Source organism: Prionailurus bengalensis, chromosome A3 (assembly GCF_016509475.1).
Source record: "Prionailurus bengalensis isolate Pbe53 chromosome A3, Fcat_Pben_1.1_paternal_pri, whole genome shotgun sequence".
Lineage (NCBI taxonomy): Eukaryota > Metazoa > Chordata > Mammalia > Carnivora > Felidae > Prionailurus > Prionailurus bengalensis.
This window is the reverse complement of record NC_057354.1, coordinates 122,482,917-122,501,820: the sequence shown is the minus strand read 5'-3', so window position 1 is coordinate 122,501,820 and position 18,904 is coordinate 122,482,917.

Here is an 18,904-nt window from a genome sequence, read left to right as displayed (position 1 = left end):
CTCTTTACTGGGACAGCAGGGTCTGACTGGCACCAAAGGCACCCACATTTTTTTGTAAAACTTTCCTGAGAACCATTTGAAAAGGCGATCATAAAAGAAATCACTTTTTTCACTGGAAAAACATTATAATTAGAGTTCCGTTCCTCACCAGAGCCAGCACAAGAGAAAGGATAGGGGGATGGGCTCTAACCTAGAAAACGCCACTCACTATACTGCACTGAGGGGTCCCCCCCCCATTAGGTCTCATGCTGCCACCTGTGAAATGGGGATGGCTGTGCCCACTCCCCCTCACAGGGGCACTGTGGCCACAGCAGAAGGGAAACCCGCTGAGAAAGCCAGAGAGCTCAGACAAACACAGCTGTTACCTTCTGCGATCCCACGTGTGAGTCTCAGGGAGCAGCGACCCGGGAACAGAGGCATGCACTCCTATCCTGCAGGACCGGCACTGGGGGGTGGGCCTCTGCCGAGGGGGGCTCCTTTGTCCAGCTGACCCCCAGTCCCCAAGTGTTCTTGCCGCACAGCCTGCATTTGTCCCTTCCTAATTTGGGGCCATTTCTCCTTGTTGTTCCTACACTGATGACTGAAATTAATCCCTGGCATTTCCCAACAGCTAAATCATCATAATCAAACTCTGCAGCTGCCAGATCTGCTGACTCAAACCCCCTATGTATTCATATGATATTTGCCGGGTAATTACAGAATAGAGGTAATTATATTCATGACTCCATTACTTTCATAATTCCAGAGACCCAGAAATCACTAAAAAAAAAAAAAAAAAAAAAAAAAATCTCACAGGGCCCAGAGAAGAAATTCCTTCAGTAACGACCCTCACCCACCTCTTACCCTGTTTGTCCCCCCCACAGAACTCTGCAAACCTTCCCACTCAGCCCTAGCAGCACCGGAGCAACTCGATGAAGACAGACAGGAGGGAGAAGAAACACAGACTGACACTTAATGCTCAGTTAGGACAAAAAAGGCTTTGGGTTGTCTAAACTGATGTGCGTTAGTTATAGTAACACTAGCTATTGTATTAGCGAAGCCCTAAACGCCCATGAGTTCTTACAGCCTTCACACAATGAAAACCTATTCTCTACTCCTGTCACAGCCCAGTTCAGGTGGTTCCCACTGGGCACCTGTCACATGCTCACGCAGGGCCCCAGGCTCCTTCTAGCTCAAGGCGCTTCACTCCAAGCCCTCACAGGCTTCTCTCATCAGCTGACACTTGGGGAGACTTTTTAACTGCTTTGGCTCAGACATGACCCTCACGGGTTCTGCTCACATTCCTACTGGCAGCAGCATGTCGTGTGCACCACCTAAATGCAAGGGGGACTGGTGGACACAGCCCCTGCAGCTCAGCCAGTCCCAGTGGCAGCTCCATGCCCCTCCATGTTCTGGTGGGGAACTCACCCCGCTGGAGGTTAGCTGACCATTTCTGCCAGCAACGTCATACCTACAGGGCATGGGTAAACTCACAAGGGACCTGTGAAGTGATGGGCCCCTGCAGCCGGATGCCACGATGCCCAAATTTAAGTGACAGACATTCTAAAGAGGTGACTAAGAAAATTCACTGTCTGTTACTTTAGCATCCAGAAGAGACCCTCTCACAATCATCTCCAGATGGGACCCTGAAGTGCTCCGGGCAGGGCCTTCAGTCCCTCCCATCTCCTACTCCTCAGCCCACCTTCCCCGCACGCTGCCGCTTTGGTAGGGCTGAGCCACACACATCTCCAGCATCCAGCCTCTTTGGAGAGGCACCCGCTCCCACATGGAAACGGCCATGCCCCTCTCCAGCCTGTGGACGGCAGCAATGGTAAGCAAGGAATCTGGTCATGGGTCAAGGATTCTGGTCGGTGGTGGAAGGCCAGGCAGGGTGGCCGCTGAGCCTGATCAAACTGCAGAGGGAGGCAGGTTGGCAAAACTCAGGAGTCAGAACGCAGTCAAGTTCCACAGATGGCGCCTGGAGGGCTGCCTCTGGGGACACTTGTTCAAGGTCAGTGGCAGCAAAGGAGGCCCAGTAGCAGAGACACTTGAGAGCATAGCAAGTGACTGGGACTCTGGGTCCTGCAGTGGCCACAGGAAGGGCCCTGCAGCTGCTTGTACTTGGAACAGACTCCCCAGACCGGGCCTATGGTTGTCAGCCTGTCTGAGAGCAACTTAGGGTGGGGTGCGGGGCACCAAATGAAGTGAGCACCGACGAGGCCGAGTGAAGGAGGCTCACACAAGAGGTTCACTCGAAGCATCTCACTCACGTCAGAATGGCCAATAAGACCGAGTCCATTGCCCGAAGGATGGGTGGTCTCCACCCCATGTGAACATGTAGAATACTCAGAGGAATTCTTTCCTGTTTTTAAAACCCCAACCTAATGACTATCCTATATTTCCCATTCTGCATTTTCCACTTCAGCAGTTTTCTTTGTGTTTGTTCCAGAAAAGAGACAGAATTGAGTTTTACTGGGCTTTTTACACTTGAAAGCCTCTACAACTAAATACAGCTTCGCCCCAGAACTGCTTTTGTGACTGGTCAGAGCAACCCACGAGCGGCCTTCCAGCATGGCGGCATTGGCCCCAACTCCGGAGGGCCGATCGTGAGCACCTCCCCCAGTCCGTGCCCTCCTGGGGGAGAGTAGGAAGGCAGGGCACCATGTCTGGGGCAAGAAGTAGCATCTTCCAGTTGATAAGCCATCCTCCAGGGCACGATTGGACCTTGTCAACATTCTCACCTGTGACACTCATGGGATTTCCAAGACACTGGTGGAAAAATGTGTGTAGTAGCACAATTTTTTGTTCAAAATGCAATATCTGCAAGCATATTTTAACAACCAATAATAAAGAACAGGACTGGTTTCTTTCTTTGTTTTTTTTTTTTTTTTTTCAACTACTCTTCAAATAGAAGGGAATGGACCTTTCTCTGCCCTCCCTCCTCCGGAGCCTCCTTCGTGTACTTCTGTCTTTGCAGTGACCTTATGTCCCATCTACCCAGAACTCCAGGATCACACAACCTCAGCTATCCGGAGCACAGCTGAGACAAGACCCCCAAAAGGCAGCTGAGTGCACAGGTTGGAGGCACTGCTGTCTGCACAGAATGGAAGCCTCAGCCTTCCTGCCACACCTGCATTTCAACAGCTCCGTGAGTTTGGTTCTTAGTCTGAAACACATGAGGGCAGCTAATTGGTAATGGAACAGGAATCACCACCCAGACAGGTAGGAATACTGGTAGCAATGAGGGGTGGACAGAAAATCTAGAAGCAGGTGACAAAACCTCTAACATCACAGACAGCTGGATAGTTGACGCCTGAGCAAATACCCTGAGGCTTTGCAGGAACTGGAGGGTCCTGGAAGAGAGGACCTACCTGAATGGATAGAAGGGAGCAATCCAGCGTGGCAAAAATACAAATGGAGCTGGTATCTGTATTTGGAGGAAAAGCGAAGGGTGGGAGAAGGCAGTTTGAAGCCACGCTTGGAAGGGAAGCCATGCTGGCCTGGGCGGTGTAAAACGGAGATGATCTGCCCAAGTGGTATATGTAGGGCATGCATGTGGGGGCCTGTGCATGCGAAAGGGGTAGCAATGGAGGGTGTGGATGATGAGGAGAACTCCTGGGAGCATCCTACAGGACAAGGAGCACCCCGGGTCTGAGGAGGTTGCTCATCCAGACAAGACACCAGCTGGCCTAGGAAGTCCGTGGCTCTCAGAAACATCACCATACTCATTCAGGGCAGGAGGGACCTGAGACATCTTCAAATACCACTCCCTGTTTTTCACAAGCGGATGGGGGGTGGGCACCACTGGCAGTTACAGGTCCACACCCTGACAACTGGCTAGTGGGACAACCAGGGCTGCCTCGAGGCCGCTGCCTTCCATCCTGTAGGCCACCTCTTCCTCCTCCCGCCGCCCCCCCCCACCCCCACTGTGGGGTTTCCAGCAACCATCCTTGCCCTGTGCAGGGGTCAGTGGGATCTTCCTTTACCCTGAGCTCCCCTAGCGAGCTGGCCTCAACCATTTAGCCTGGACAGAAGCAGGCAGCGGGGCGCCTGGCCGGCTGAGGAGTTGGGAAGCTTCGTTAATCATGCTTTCAGAGCACTTTGCAATGCAGAGATGAAAGACGTCTGAGGAGAGCAAAGTACAGCCATTACAATCTCCATCTTCCTAATTGAGGAAAATGAGGTTATTTCCAGATCCTCTGTGATGCAATGGCAAATGTGCTTGATAGACCCACGCTACAGCTTCTCCCCCCGCAGCTCCTGAGGGCGGGACAGTGGAGCGCTGTGTGGAGGGCACCCAGTGACTGGGCTCCAGGTTCGGGCCCCACCACTTGGGCGTGCCCCAGCAGCCCGGCATCGCTCCTGATGCCTCAGCCCCAAGAAGGGCAGCCTCAACAAAACATCAAAGTGGGGCGCCTTCGTGCGGCATGAAGTCCTCCTCTGCACTGAGTAATTGGAACAAAACGACCCAGGTAGTCTTGCTGTAACATCAAAGCTGCGTATAATAACCTCACAGATGAATTCAAGAGTGAATACATTCACAGCCGCTGCTCAAGTTTGAAGTATGCCATGATTTTTTTTTTCAGCTTCAGAACTGAGCAGGAAGAAAAAGAAAAATCACCAGCCGCAGCTTTCTTTGTTAACCAGCTGCCTCCCCTCTCGGGCTGCAGTGAGAGGTGTGGGCTTGCAGCCTTTAAGTAATAAGAAGTCAGTCTAGGAACAACCATGTGGATGGGAAGACCAAGCATCAGACAGGGGTCAGGGGAGAGATCCCGAGGGTAAAACACAAAACATCGCGGTTGACATGCATGGGCACAAATGCAGATTCTGGCCCAGCAGAAAGGCCAAGAGTACAGGAGAGGCAGAGCACAGCACAGAGGGGCACTGACAGAAACATCTACGATGGTTCAACCACCAAGATCATGGTGGAGGGGCTAGCCATCCTCTGTTGCTTCCAAGGAATGGCTCCCTTTATTTAGGCTAGAAGACAAGAGGTGATCATGTATTTATAAATAACAGAGCTACCAAAAGGAGGAATCCAAAACTGGTTAGCAGAGCTAATACAGAAGACCTTCACTGCTGAGCAGATGGAGTGCTAGAACTTTCCAGAAGCCAGTCATAGGCCTCCAATTTGGGGAGGAATCTCAGAGCTGAGATTTCAGCTAAGAACGGAAGTATTGAATGACCCACCTAGCTCATATGCTGCTGGGCTGCAGCCTCTTCCCAAAACTCGGATACTTCTCCATTTGTCTTACAGCCCAGTGGCACCTTTGCCCACCATTATGGGTTGAATTCTGTCCTCAAAATAGATGATGAGGGTGCCTGGGTAGCTCAGTCAGTTAAGCATCTGACTCTTGATTTCGGCTCAGGTCATGATCTCATGGTCATGAGATCGAGCCCCAAGTCCAGCTCTGCACTGGGTGCTAGGCATGGATGGAGCCTGCTTAAGATTCTCTCACTCTCCCTCTGCCCCTCCCCTGCTCACTCACTCTCTCTCTCTCTCTCTTAAAAAAAAAAAAAGATGATGGAGTTCTAATCCCCGGTATTTGTGAATGTGACCTTACTTATTTGGGACTAGGGTCTTTGCAGATGATCAAGGTAAGACGAGGTCATTGGATGGGCCCTAATCCAATATGACTACATCCTTATAAACTGGGGAAATGTGAACACAGAGACAGACATACACACAGGGAGAATGCCACGTGCAGAGGAAATCAGAGATGGAATGCCAGAGGTTGCCAGCAACCCACCGGAAGCTAGGAGAGAGTCAAAGCACAGGCCCCCTGGCTCACAGCCCTCAGAAGGAACCGACCCTGTGGACACCTTGATCCAAACTGGGAGACAGTAAATTCCTGTTGCTTCAGCCACCCAGTCTGTGGTACTGTGTCAGGGCAGCCCCAGCAAACGAACACACCTCCATTATACTCACTTCAACCTTTTTGTTCTTGCTGCTCATGCCAATGCCACAGGCCTTCCCCTAGGCCTCCAGCCCAGGGCAGAATCAGAAGGAAAGTGAAAGCAGCAAAGGGCTCAGTCTAGTCTCTCTAATTTGCCTCCCTTATACTGAAAATGGGTGAAGCGTGGGCTGGTTTCTGGGAACTCACATAAGCCCTCTTATTCTGGGCCCTGTCCACCCTACACACATACACACACACACACACACACACACACACACACGCGCACGCGCGCGCGCGCGCGCACACACACACACACACCCTCCCCAGGTGCCCAGAAGAATCAAAGGGCCTGGGCCAACCATGGCACATCGGACAGAAGACAGAAGAGCCAAGGGTGGCCCCCTGTCACCTGAAGCCTCCACCTGCCATCAGCACCTTCTATCAGTAGGGTCAGCAGCCCCCAGCCAGTCTCCGGAGTAGATTTGCCCTTCTCCACCCACACGCTGAAACTCACATCAGGGTGCCCTTGCCTGCCTCATCAAGGTGGTCACCTGCTTCTGGCTGCCAAGGCTGACCACAACCCCCAGAGCAAGGAGTCTTTGAGTGCTCAGGGGCCCCTGCTCCTTCACTAGAAAACTTTGCTGCTTCCCACCCCACTGTCTCATAGAAATTCACTGTTACTTTTCATCATCACCACTGTGCCTTATTTGTGCACCCAAACTTGGAGGATGAGTCTTCTCCTGCTCCCCTCTCTTCTGGTTCCTCATCTTCACCGAGCAACACAGACACCCTGATGCCCTGCCAGCTCCAAATGAGGCCCAGGCCATCAGATAAAGGAACAGTCAGGACAGGTGTAGGACCATTTGCACAGCCACCGGCTTGGAGCCCCCCCAGTCCTCATCCCAGTAACTTGGACCCAGGACGACGAGCTCTGGCCTCAGGAACCACTTCCCCTTGTCCCAAGGGTCCTCAGGGGAAGAGTCTAGCAAGTTCAAGCCATGGGAAAAAGAAACACCCTTGGATACAAAATTATCACCCAGGAAACAATCATACCAAATGATTTCTATGAAAGCCCCTACCTCATCATAAATTTGGCCATTTTAGAATTTTAATTTTAGGGTGGGGGCACCTGGCTGGCTCAGTTGGTAGACCACATGACTCTTAATCTCACAGCCATGAGTTCAAACCCCACAGTGGGTGTGGAGCCTACTTAAAAAATAAAAAAGAAAATAAAATTTAGAATTTTAATTTTTGTTTAAATTTTGTGACTTATCATGAATAACATAGCCTTATTGATGTGATTTCATCACTGTTATTTTTCCTATAAGGTGTGACTTTTTAAAAACTTGTCAGTTCATGGGATCATATTCTACATAAACAGAGTTACTTTTTTTCCTACTAATACATATCTGATTTTACAATGTACTTAATAGAAATTCCTGAATAGCCCACTCCTCTTCTGCAAAGTGAGTGCTAGAGTTTAATTTGCTTTGCGATCAGTCGGTTCCTGGCCCCTTGCACATGGGGGTGTCAACTCTCACACACACATGAATTAAATGCAGGAACCAATGACAAAAAAAAGCCCCTCTATCAGATGAAGTATTTGGAGGTTTTTCAGCATCTCTAGGGCACTTTGAGCCCATCTCCAGGTTACTTCTGAAATGCTCAGGATTTGGGAGGGATTAGAAGAAACTTGAAGATCTCTACGAATGCAAGAAAACAATTAATGACTTGGAAAATAGAACACCTTAAGCTAGGTTAGGAATATGGCCAGATAGTCTTAATAAGAGTTTAAGAGACAGGAATACTTTAAGGAGCCTTTGAGTCTAGCATGAAATCATCCACATATAATCTACTTTCTTATTCTTTTATTACTAAAATAAAGCAATTGTTTCTTCCCCATCAGCCTCTTTCCTTTGATTTCCCCTTGATTTGCCTCCTGGCCCCATCCCTACCTTTGTCTATTTAATGTTAATCAACTCAGAGAGAAGGGTCTTTGAAAGCTTCCCAGTGATTTCCTGTCTTAATTGTCACCGCACCAAAGAAGCAGGAGGAGGGGTAATGCAGGGGAGCATGACCAGGTAGCCTGGTAATAACCAGTCACCTACCCACCACCCAAGGCACATTTCTGCATTTCCAGCCATGACCTCCAAAGTACCCTGCTTTATCTGTAGCATCTCCTACATCTTCCCCATTGCAAACCCCGCAGTCAGACTTCCATCCCACTGCTCGCTCCCCACTCCCCATAATATACACTTTGTCAGCCCCCATCCCATGGTTGCCTCTACCAAGATGCCCTTCCCCTTCACCTCCACCCTTAAAACCTAGTTCCAGTTTCTGACTTTCCATGGATCCAGCCTCTTTTCAGCCCCTAGGGAACAACCCTTCCTCTGAGTGCTTGCCTAGCATTGCCACAGACTCTTCCCAAAGCACGTAGACCTATGGAGAAATTTCTATTTTCATGTAGACATACTTTATCCTCACAACTTAACTGTAAGCTTCACAGAAGTCCATGTGCTGAGCACATGGTTAATATCAATACATATGTGCTTATGCGAAGGACTGTGGCCAAGCGGTCCCTGTTGATCTTGAGCGTGGGGTAGAGGAGTTGAAATAGGATGCGTGTGAAATAGGATACGAACAATTCTAACACCCTACTAGTTGTCTACTTCTGCCTCGTCATACTTGCCCACCATTTTGGCAGATGTTCCAATATTCCTGAGAAGTACATAACACAAATGTGCAGAAAGAATGTTTGCCTACACCCTAAGCTCCTTGCCAGGTTCTAGGGGCACAAGAGTTATCCAGGTGTCACTCCCACCAACACATTATGGCTCCCCTTCATCTGGTATACCTGGAGACACAGGCTTGTCTCACCTGCTCTTTTTCAGGCTTCTTCAGAGTCACATTGAGGCTTGGCCCTTCACTCCCCAGAGTTTTAGGGCCACCATCCATCTCTCTTTCACAGGTTCTCTACTCTGGCTGCACAGGCTCCACCCCCAGAGACTGATGACACTGGTCTAGCTAGGGCCCAGATATAAGCAGTTTTGAAAAGCCCTGCCTGTTTCAGCCAGTCAAACCTGCTGCAGCATTCACCCCCACACAGAGCTGAGGGGAGGAGCAGGCTCTACCAAGGGGTATTGGCAGCTGTGAGGAATGATGAGGCAGCAGGGGTACAATTTAAATGAGATACAGTATGATCTTCCTAAAATTCAAGAGAGATAAGAAGCTGTGGCACCTCGTGGTTCTCAGGATATTCTCAATCATACACATGCACAAAACACACACATGTTCTCTTCCCACGAATATACAATAATTCGCAGATACATAGTCTAGATCCACAGCAAGAAGAGAAACCTTTGTCTAAAGGCTATGTCATCTGTAAAGAGTTTTTTCCTGAACACCATGAAAATCCCTGCATGTTATCATGCATCACAGCTACTGGTCTCTCTTTGCTTCCAGACCATGCCCAGGGGTCCACCAATGCATCAGGGATGACTGATGGAACAAAACCATGTGCCTCTGAGGGTCACATTCATGCACCCAGAGCCCCTGAGAACATTGGTTTACCAACCCTGGTGACATGGTAGAATCACTCTGGCAGGGGGATGAGTGGGGGCAGAGGCGGTTTGAAAAGTTGTCCATGTCTGAACCTAATCCAGGTCAATTCCAGGAGAAGCTCTGGAGAGGAGGCCCAGGCACGGTTGAGAATCACGGTTGCAGATGCTTTGAAGGTAGAGATTTCCTCTTACCTTATAACAGCAATCCTTAGGCCGCTTGCCTCCTGGTCTCCATTAACAGAATGAGCAAATAGATGAGGTTTATTTTTTGTTCCTTCCCCAAGTATTGACCAATCCTCCAGAGAAAGGTAAGAAGTCAGTGTATTCGTGCTCCCAGATTTACAAAGAGGATAAAGATGTGGCCCCATAATGGCCTGAATTGTGTCTCTCTGAATTGTGTGGAAGTCTTCATCCCAAATTCCTCAGAATGTGACTCTATTTGGAGACAGGATCTTTAAAAAGTCAGTTACATTAAAATGAGATCACTAAAGTGGGCCCTAAACTAGTATGACTGGTGTCCCTATGAGAAGAGGAAGTTTGGTCACAGACACACAAAGGGAAGACCATGTGAAGACACAGAGAGAGGATGCCTGCCTACCAGCCAAGGAGAGAAGTCTCAGAAGAAACCAACCTGCTGACACCTTGATCTTGGGTTTCTAGCCTCCAAAACAGGGGGAAAAAACACATTTTTTGTTGTTTAGGCCACTCAGTGGGTGGTACTTTTGGTATAGTAGCTCTAGCAGACTAGTACAAGCCTCTTCCTTCAAGAAGTTAGCAGTGAGAGTTTGAGACCCCCAAGATGACTCACAATGAGTTAACAGTAAGACTCCAACCCAGTCCTGATTCCAAGAGGCTGTGGAGACTTTTTCCAGAGCTGAGAGGACACAGATGTCTCTTTTTTCTGTCAGGAATGCTTTAGTTGGAGTCTCACTAGAAGCAAAAAAAACAAAACAAAACAAAACAAAAAACTGTTTCTAAGAGCCCCCAGGTCACTTACATCCCCAGGGGCCTGAGAACGCTAACTCCATCCCCATAGGGCCTTCAGGTTCCCTCGGAGAACCTGACTGTCCCTGCTCCTTGATCTGAGGGAGGACGGGCCTTCCCTGCCTGGCAGAGCCGGCCCCCTCACTCTCCAGTCTTTCCCATTCAGATGGTATTCTGAAGCTCCCCGTGTGGGGTGTGAGATGCATGAATGCTCTCAAAAGAGCTTCTTTATCCCAGACCCTGAAACTGTGACAAAGAGGGCATCTTCACCTGTGAATTAGTTGATTTTTTTCAGCTGCCTCTGCTGGCTTCTCCAACAGGAGAGCCGGCCTCTCTACAAATGGCGTCTCTGAAAGCCAGAGCAACATTCTCTAGCTAATAGCAGGCGGCTGCTGCTGCTTTCTTTCTTTTTCCTTTTTTTTTTTTTTTTGCCACGAAATGTTTCCTTTTAGCAGGCAACTTGAAAAATGCCCTTCCAAAGAACTGAGTTGTCACTATAAATGTCTAAATGAACCTTTATTAGAACTATAAAAAAAAAGGGCTACTTAACATGTAATTGGACCATTCTTCATGCTTAAACACACTGTTACAATCATGTCAATAGCTAAGTTAGAAACCCACGGTGAAAGGCAAACATTTTATCTGCAAGCTCCATTTTATAGCCTGGTAAGATGAGATCACATCAATCTCTGTGTCTCTGAAAAGATGATACATAGAAATTTGCCCAGGTACTTGTGCGCCCTTTGATTTTTCCTCTCAGATTGACTGAAATTAGCTAATGGTAAAAAGTCACTCGAACAAGATCATTGCACAAACACTTGCTCAAGCAGGGATGGAGAGATACACTCAAGTCGCCCACACCCCAACGTGGCTCCATCTCCATTCCCTTCCTAATCCTAATGTTCATAGAACTGTTTATTATCAACCAGTTTATAGATCTCTAGTTAATATTTGCTCAGGGCTTATGTTGATTTCTCAATACATGCAATTTTCTGGTTTCATCTTTATGTTTAAGGATTAGATTGGATCGAGCTGCCTTGTAGTAATTTAGTTTTTATCTTATGCCTTACAGTTTTATGTTCTTGTAATAGCACTTGCTTTTCCTTTTTTATTTAATTAAATATATCTTATTTCACAACTACAGCATTTTTGTTTTGAGTTTATTTATTTAACAGCTGGCAGGGTGCTGGTGTTTTGTTGAGGGAACCACGCTGGGTATTTTTAGAAATTCAGAAGTTGGGGAATGCACCAGCTGAGAGGATGCAAGAAAAATCTGAACTTGGGACATGAATGCTTAGAGATTAAACTTGGATTGCTTTGGTTGCCTGATGGAGCTCCATAGATTAAGTCCTTAAAACAAAACAGAAACAAAAACAAACAGACAACAACAACAAAGTGTATTTAAAAGTATGCTCAAGAAAGACTCTCTCTTTGCCCTTCTACAGAACAGCTGGCTCTGTTCGCTGGCTCAGCCAGTGCAGAAATACTATGCTACCACCTTAGGATTGCTTCCACATCATCCATAGAAGGCGCTATAGATTGTAAAGCTTTCCAGTCATCTGTGTCTCCAGTGACTAGCTCCGGTCAATGGTCCCGTGGACACAAAATTTGGATCAGTACAAGCCACATACACATGTCCATGCACAGGTGCATCTGGCAATAGGATGACTGAGGCACATGACTTGCTTCCAATATAGACAAATGGGATTCATCATATAGCTGGGGTCCACAGCCCTCCCTTCACACTGCTGACCCCACTAGGCCACTTTCAAGCTTGAAGCAACAGCTTCACCAAACCTTAGGGCTAAGGCAAGTCCAATGAGACAACTGGGGCATAAAATTTAACGAGGGGCTTCGGTTTGGGATCAGGCAAAGCTTGCACAACACTGAGTGATGCCTCCTTAAATTTTGGGCTTCAGGTCCCTTGCTGGGCTCACTCTAGCCCAGTGGTCCCCTCTTGGATGTGTTGCTCCTGCAGCCACCACCACACTCAAGGTCCCAGAGGAAGCCACTGCTTGCTCAGGCTTCTGGTGGCAACTGCACCTGGGCCATTTGTAACCACCTACCAAATGCCTGTCCTCCACCCTGACCTAGAAGCCTCTGCTCTGTGGTCTTTCCCATGAGAAGCACCATTATTCTTTCAGGTTCCCGGGTAGAAAACCTTGGAAGGTTCTCTTATCTTTCCCACTCATCCTGTTGGGCCAGAAAATCTTGCTGACTCTTCTTTTGTGCTATCTTTCTCTCTATTTAGAGTCATACCTCCTACTTGAAATCAGACTCACATCATCTTTCAGCTGGGTTACTGTGCCAATCTCCTAAACAGCTCAATGCCTTACAGGCTTACCTACCTCTAGACCATCCTCTACACAAATGGTTTTCAAAGGGTAGTCCCCAGACCAAGCAACATCAACATTACCTGGAAACTTGGTAGAAATGCAAATTCTCAGGCTCCATCCCAGAACTACTGAATCAGAAACTCTGGAGGTGGGATCCAGCAATTAGAGTTTGAATCTATCTTCCTGATACACACAAATGTCTAAGGATCATGCCTCTGTAGTACACAGATTAAGTTAAAATCTATGCTACTTTCTAGCTTAAAAATTCTCCACTGCCCTACTTAAGATGAAAGTCAAATTTGATAGCCTGGCTCTCCAGGTGCTTTTCAATATATCACCAACCAATGTGTCTGGTCACATCATTTGCTGTCCTGTTACCCATAACCCAAGCTCCAACCATGCTGCTGTCCAGACTGATCCCCTGAGAGTAGACGGCTTTCTCCTTAGCTACCTCCTGTTCTCCAGGAATAACATCCATGTGTCCAATAACCATATTATTCTGTTGAGAGCATGCCCACAGCAGTGTTCAGTGTTCAGGAGCAGTGGACATTGTCAGGGGTAGAAGGGAATTACCATATGCTGAGTGCCTACCACTGGCCAACAATATTGCTGATTAATTCCCCTACAATGTCTCATTGGAGACTCAAAAAATCCTATAAAGGACTTATGGAAAGGCCAGTGTACCAAGTCCAAAGGTGAATATAAAGGAAAGAGCCTCCCTGGGATAGAGAGCAGAATAGGAACAGGTGTAAAAAGATGAAAAGTGGAAAAAAAAATCCATGCTAAACCCAGCCCAGAGGCCAGTGCCTTCCTCCCATGTTGTTCTGGAATCCTAGAGTCCAACAACCAGTCCAAGGCCCATCCTGTAAATGTCTCAATACATTTTTTTCTTGGCTGACTATTGAAGCAAGAAAGTCAAAGGGGCCCTTCTCTTAGGCCCCTGATCCAAAGACCCAGCTACACTGTTTTTGCTGAGTCAGATAAGAAGAACCAGCCCCAGAAAGAACATGAGAGACACCATGGCCAGAGGACTGGTGGGTGAGCACAGTGTCATATGTTGGGGGCCCCAGGTTTCCCAGTGACAGGTCTGCCACTCACGTGTCCTGTGACTGACTGGACTCAAGGCCCCATGCACTCTAGACCCCAGTGGCCGGCCTGTGCTTTACCGAGTTTGCACATAATGAGGTCACTGAATCAGCCTCTCTCTAAGAGCCCATCTGACATAAGTGTCTGAGCACAACATTCTGCTCAGGCAAACCCCCATGCCCATGGGCGTGATGCAGTGGTCACCTAAAGTTTCAGTAGCTGCAGAGAAGCTGCCATGAAACCAACCTTCACGTCCCAAACACTGCCAGGTGCCACCATCCTCCCCAGCATGCATCCTGCGTCTTAGGACAGTGTGAGCAGGGGACTGCTTCTGAATTTTTGCTCTTATAGTCTGAGCCTTTCAAGGGTGTTTTGCCTTTCAGATTTATTTCAGCAAGTTGCTGTTAATTGTGTTTTCAATTAGTTATGTTTAAAACATCTTGCGATTTGGGCAACCGAAATTGCAGTGCATTAATAATTATTAAACAGAGGTTCTAATCCATTATTTATTGAATAAATTTTTAATAGTAATGCAGAATCCATTGTCACTGCCACCATGAGTTTGGCCATTAAGGAAAAAGCTGACGAAAGAAAACTAAAGCTCCAGGATTCTTAAGTGAAGCCTGTGGAGCAGAGCTTCCTGGAGGAAGGACCGGCAGCTGTTTCTCTTTTATGTCTGTTTAATCAAGGCTTTGTTGCCTGGAGAGACAGAGGGAGTTCCCACATAGTAGGTACTCCGTAAATGTTTGCACAAAGAGCGAATGAATGAATGAGTAAATAAGTGAATTTAAAAGGAATTAATCTAGGAGAGACTCTTTAAGATCTAAGATCCTTTCTATTTTAACCGTTAACAAACACGGAGCATTCAACCAGGCGATGGAGTGTCCGTGACGGATAAGACAGTAATCCCTTCCCACTTAGTCTGACAGATCATCATTACACAAATTTAAATATAATTATAAAGATGTGGTAAGCCAAGGTGGCACAGGAACACAAGTGAGGAGGTGAACCTTGATGGAGCAGTCAGAGAAGGCTTCGGCAAACACATGATATTAGGTTCCGGGGGCCAAGTTTTCCAGATGTGTACATGAGGAACAGTAGGAAGACAAGCATATTTATGGGCACGTGCAGAGACAGTAAGGCACACATGTGGGCATGCTTAAGATCATGAGGCGTTTGCTGGGGGCATGAGGAAGTGACTGGAAAGGAGGATGGGGGCAAGAAGGCAAGGGCTCTGTGAGCCACACAAACAGGTTTTGTTTCCATGCTGGAGACAAAGCCATGGTGGGGGAGGGGGCTAAGCAAGGGACAGACTGGAAAGAGTTTTATTTCAGGGCAAGCATACCAACTCCATTCCAGTACATAATCTAAGCAACAGGCTGAGGGGTCTTGGCTTAAGTTGCAGTGATGGTAAAGAGAGGGGGCAGGTAGTGATGTAGTGGTTACAAGTGTGGAATGTAGACCCCCAACTCTAGGGAGACGGCGAGGACGACAGAGAAGAGTCAGAGATGATTCCAGTGCTTTGGCCATGCATTTGAAGAAGGAGGACTAGGTTGAATGTGTGTTGGGCAGGAGGGGGTGTCACATATAACAGAAAGCTTTAGAAATGTTAACTTTGAGGTGCCTCCTGGATATCCAGGAGGAAATCCAGAAAACAATTGGACATATAGGTCTAGAGACCAGTAAGAGATATGAGTTGAGCACTAGATGGAGAATCACTCACACGAGGGTGATGGTTTCAAGCATCTGTTCAGTATATATACTCTGCCCAACACTTGGCTATGAGAAGTCATTAAAAAAGATTATCTATAGAATTTTTTAAAGGAAATCTAAACATAGGGAGAGTCTAACATCTCTCTGTTTAGGGCAAAGAAAGAGATACTATGAGAAAATTAAGCAGTAAAATGAAAAAGGATCTTTTTAGAATCCATGCCAGTCTTAGACTCAACCCAAAACTAATGGATCAATTAATATCATGAAACACCACCTCTAAACTTTTGGGACTCCAGGGATACGAAAGTGGCATCATGCAATCCCTCTCTGCCTCACTCAAATCCCTCTGAAGCTTTGATCTCCAGCTCCATGTCTCTGCCTCACCTCTTTCTCCAACTGCCAAAGACTATAGAGTCTCTATCCCTCTGAGCACCTTTAACCCTGTCAACCTCTGATCCTTTTTAGGCTCTGAGCTCATGTGGCCTGGCGATTGTTAACTTGTCCCACTCAACCATACACTCTCACATGAAATCTGTACAGCTAGGGGCTCCTGGAAGGCCATGACGCATCCCCAGCCCCACCTGAAGATTTCAGCATGGCCTAGCACAGGGCTGAGCACATAACAGTTTGCTCTGGTAATTTCTGGTCCCCCAGGAATACCATCAGCCCTGGGGGCCTCTCCTCTCCCACCTCTGCTCTACTCCCAGGGTGGCTCATCTTGGCCAAGCACAGAAATGAGCTGTGAGGACCTGGATATAAAGGCCCATCAGATCCAGGTCTTCACACTTTTTCCATCAAGTTCTAGCACCATGGGACTCCAAGCCCCTGGATCATGCAAACTTGCCAGCTGGAGAGAAGACGGAAGGAGGATGCAGGAGGTGAGATGGGTTAGAGTGAGTATCACTCCACCGTCCCCTCTCTGGAAATACTTTGGAATCCCTCAGGACAGACACTGGAAGGACATAAAACACAACCCCTATGCTAGGGTAGGTGCAGATGAGAGGTGTCACATCAAAAGCTGGGAAGTGACCATGCCCACTGTCACATGAGGTGTATGCTAGGCCAGCAGACTCAGAAGTGAGACCTGTAGGAGCTGGCAGAGGCAACGACATGAAAACAGTGCCCATGCAGGAAGAGGCACGGTAAAAAGTGAGCCAAGCCAGAAAGCTGTCTCCATCCTTCCAGGCAAAATTCACCATTTATCTCTCTACTTGTTTTCCTATCTGCTTCCTTGATATAAACTCCTTGAGGCCAAGAACCTGAATTTCTCACCTTTCTACTCTCTACAATGCCTAGCAAAGTCCTTGGCACATTGTAGACACTCAACAAATGCTGCTGAATAAGGGAATAAACGCTATTTGTAAGAAACTTTACTTACAATGAAATAGTTGAGGATTTCCTAAATGAGCTTCTACTTCATCATCAAGTTGGCAGGAAAATATGAAACAGTACAGTGTCAAATACAACGAAACACTATTATGTGACTTTCAAAATACATGCTACTCATAGAGCAGAGAGAGAAGCAGGTGGAAACTCACAGGCCAGTACATAACGGGTGGTTTTTTAGTTGTGTCTGCTATTCGGGTCAGTATCTTACAGGAGAGACTGAAGATCCATTAATAACAGTTGGATTCTAGGGGAAATCTTTTTAAAGGAAAATGTTGTGCCTTGTGAATATTCTGTGTCCTCAAGGAAAAGAAAATCAAGGAAAGAAAAAACTGTAATCAGCCCACTCAGGAAGAATTGGGTTGGGGCCAGGAAATCAAAATGAGAATGAATCTAGCATCACTACCAGGAGATGCTTTTTTTTTTTTTAAGAGGAGGAAGGGGGTGGCAGTCTTCATTAAAATTACACCAGCTAACGAACAGCAGGAATGGAATATTCTTTTTTTTTTTTTTTTAAGGTATTGGGTGTAGTATCATCAAGCCACTGAGAAATGCAGACCACGGCCATATTTGACATACAAATCCAATTCCTTTTTAAACAATGATGGCAATGGCTTAAACAATAAAACATGTAATGGTCTCGGGATGCCTGGGTGGCGCAGTCGGTTAAGCATCCGACTTCAGCCAGGCCACAATCTCGCAGTCCGTGAGTTCGAGCCCCACGTCAGGCTCTGGGCTGATGGCTCAGAGCCTGGATCTTGCTTCTGATTCTGTGTCTCCCTCTCTCTCTGCCCCTCCCCCGTTCATGCTCTCTCTCTGTCCCAAAAATAAATAAACGTTGAAAAAAAATTTTTTTTAAAAACATGTAATGGTCTTAAAGGTAACATGATCCAATTCAACTCACATGAAAACCTTGAAAATACTACTACTGTAGTACCTTTCCATGGGTGAGAAATTGACAGTATCAAAGTTAACCAGTGGTAGATCTGGGACTCAAATGCACATCCTCAGACTTTTGTGCTTTTTCTTCTCTCTGTGTCTTGGAGAACTTTCTGGTGGCAAATTCCCTGGAGGTCTGGGAAGTGGTGGCGGTTCTAAATTCCGGGTGAGGTCCCAGCTACAGAGGGCCTTTGTGTCTCTTTTATCCAGTTGGGACCTAAATCCCATAATGAACAGTAAGACAAATCCACTTTTTCCAGGCATGGATTCATGGTGGAGCTAGCCCCACTTAGAGGCCACAGAGGGATTTAGTCTGGAATAGGGCACCTGATGATGCTATCAGAAAGCAGTTCATAGTTAGAACCCAGGACTCCAGGAGGGAATCACATTTCTGAAATTATTACACCTGCAAGAGGCAGCTTTAATGGCTTGGCCCTAAATTGAATATCCCACCCTCTCTCCTAAGCTGCTGCTGCACCACCACCTTCACTGTGAAATGGAGAATTAAAACAGTCAATGCACACTCTTGTTGTGAGCATACACTGCAAACAAAGAGCATGAACAAGCACTTGTCAATGCAGCCCACCCTGCCTTAGCCTGAAGACTGGCACACCCCTGCCTCTTTCCTCAGTACGGCTGATGTTAGACCCCAGGGACCGAGAGGAAAGCCAAAGATCCAGGACTCAGTGCATTGGTGAGGATTTTCAGAAGCAACAGAACCAATAGGATATACTGGGAGCTATATGAGGGGAGATCTATTGTAGGAACTGGACCAGGTAGTTATGGAGGCCATGAAGGGCCACAGTCTGCCACCTGCAAACTGGAAAATCAAGAAAGTTTGTGTTATATTCAGTCTGAGTCCACAGGCTGGAAGAATCCAGAGCTCCGATGTCTGATGGCAGGAGAAAATGGACATCTCAGCTCAAGAATAAACAGAATTAGCCCCTTCTTCACGTTGGAGTTCTATCTAGGCCCCAGTAGATTGGATGATGCCCCACCCCCATTAGATCATCTTTTCTCTTGC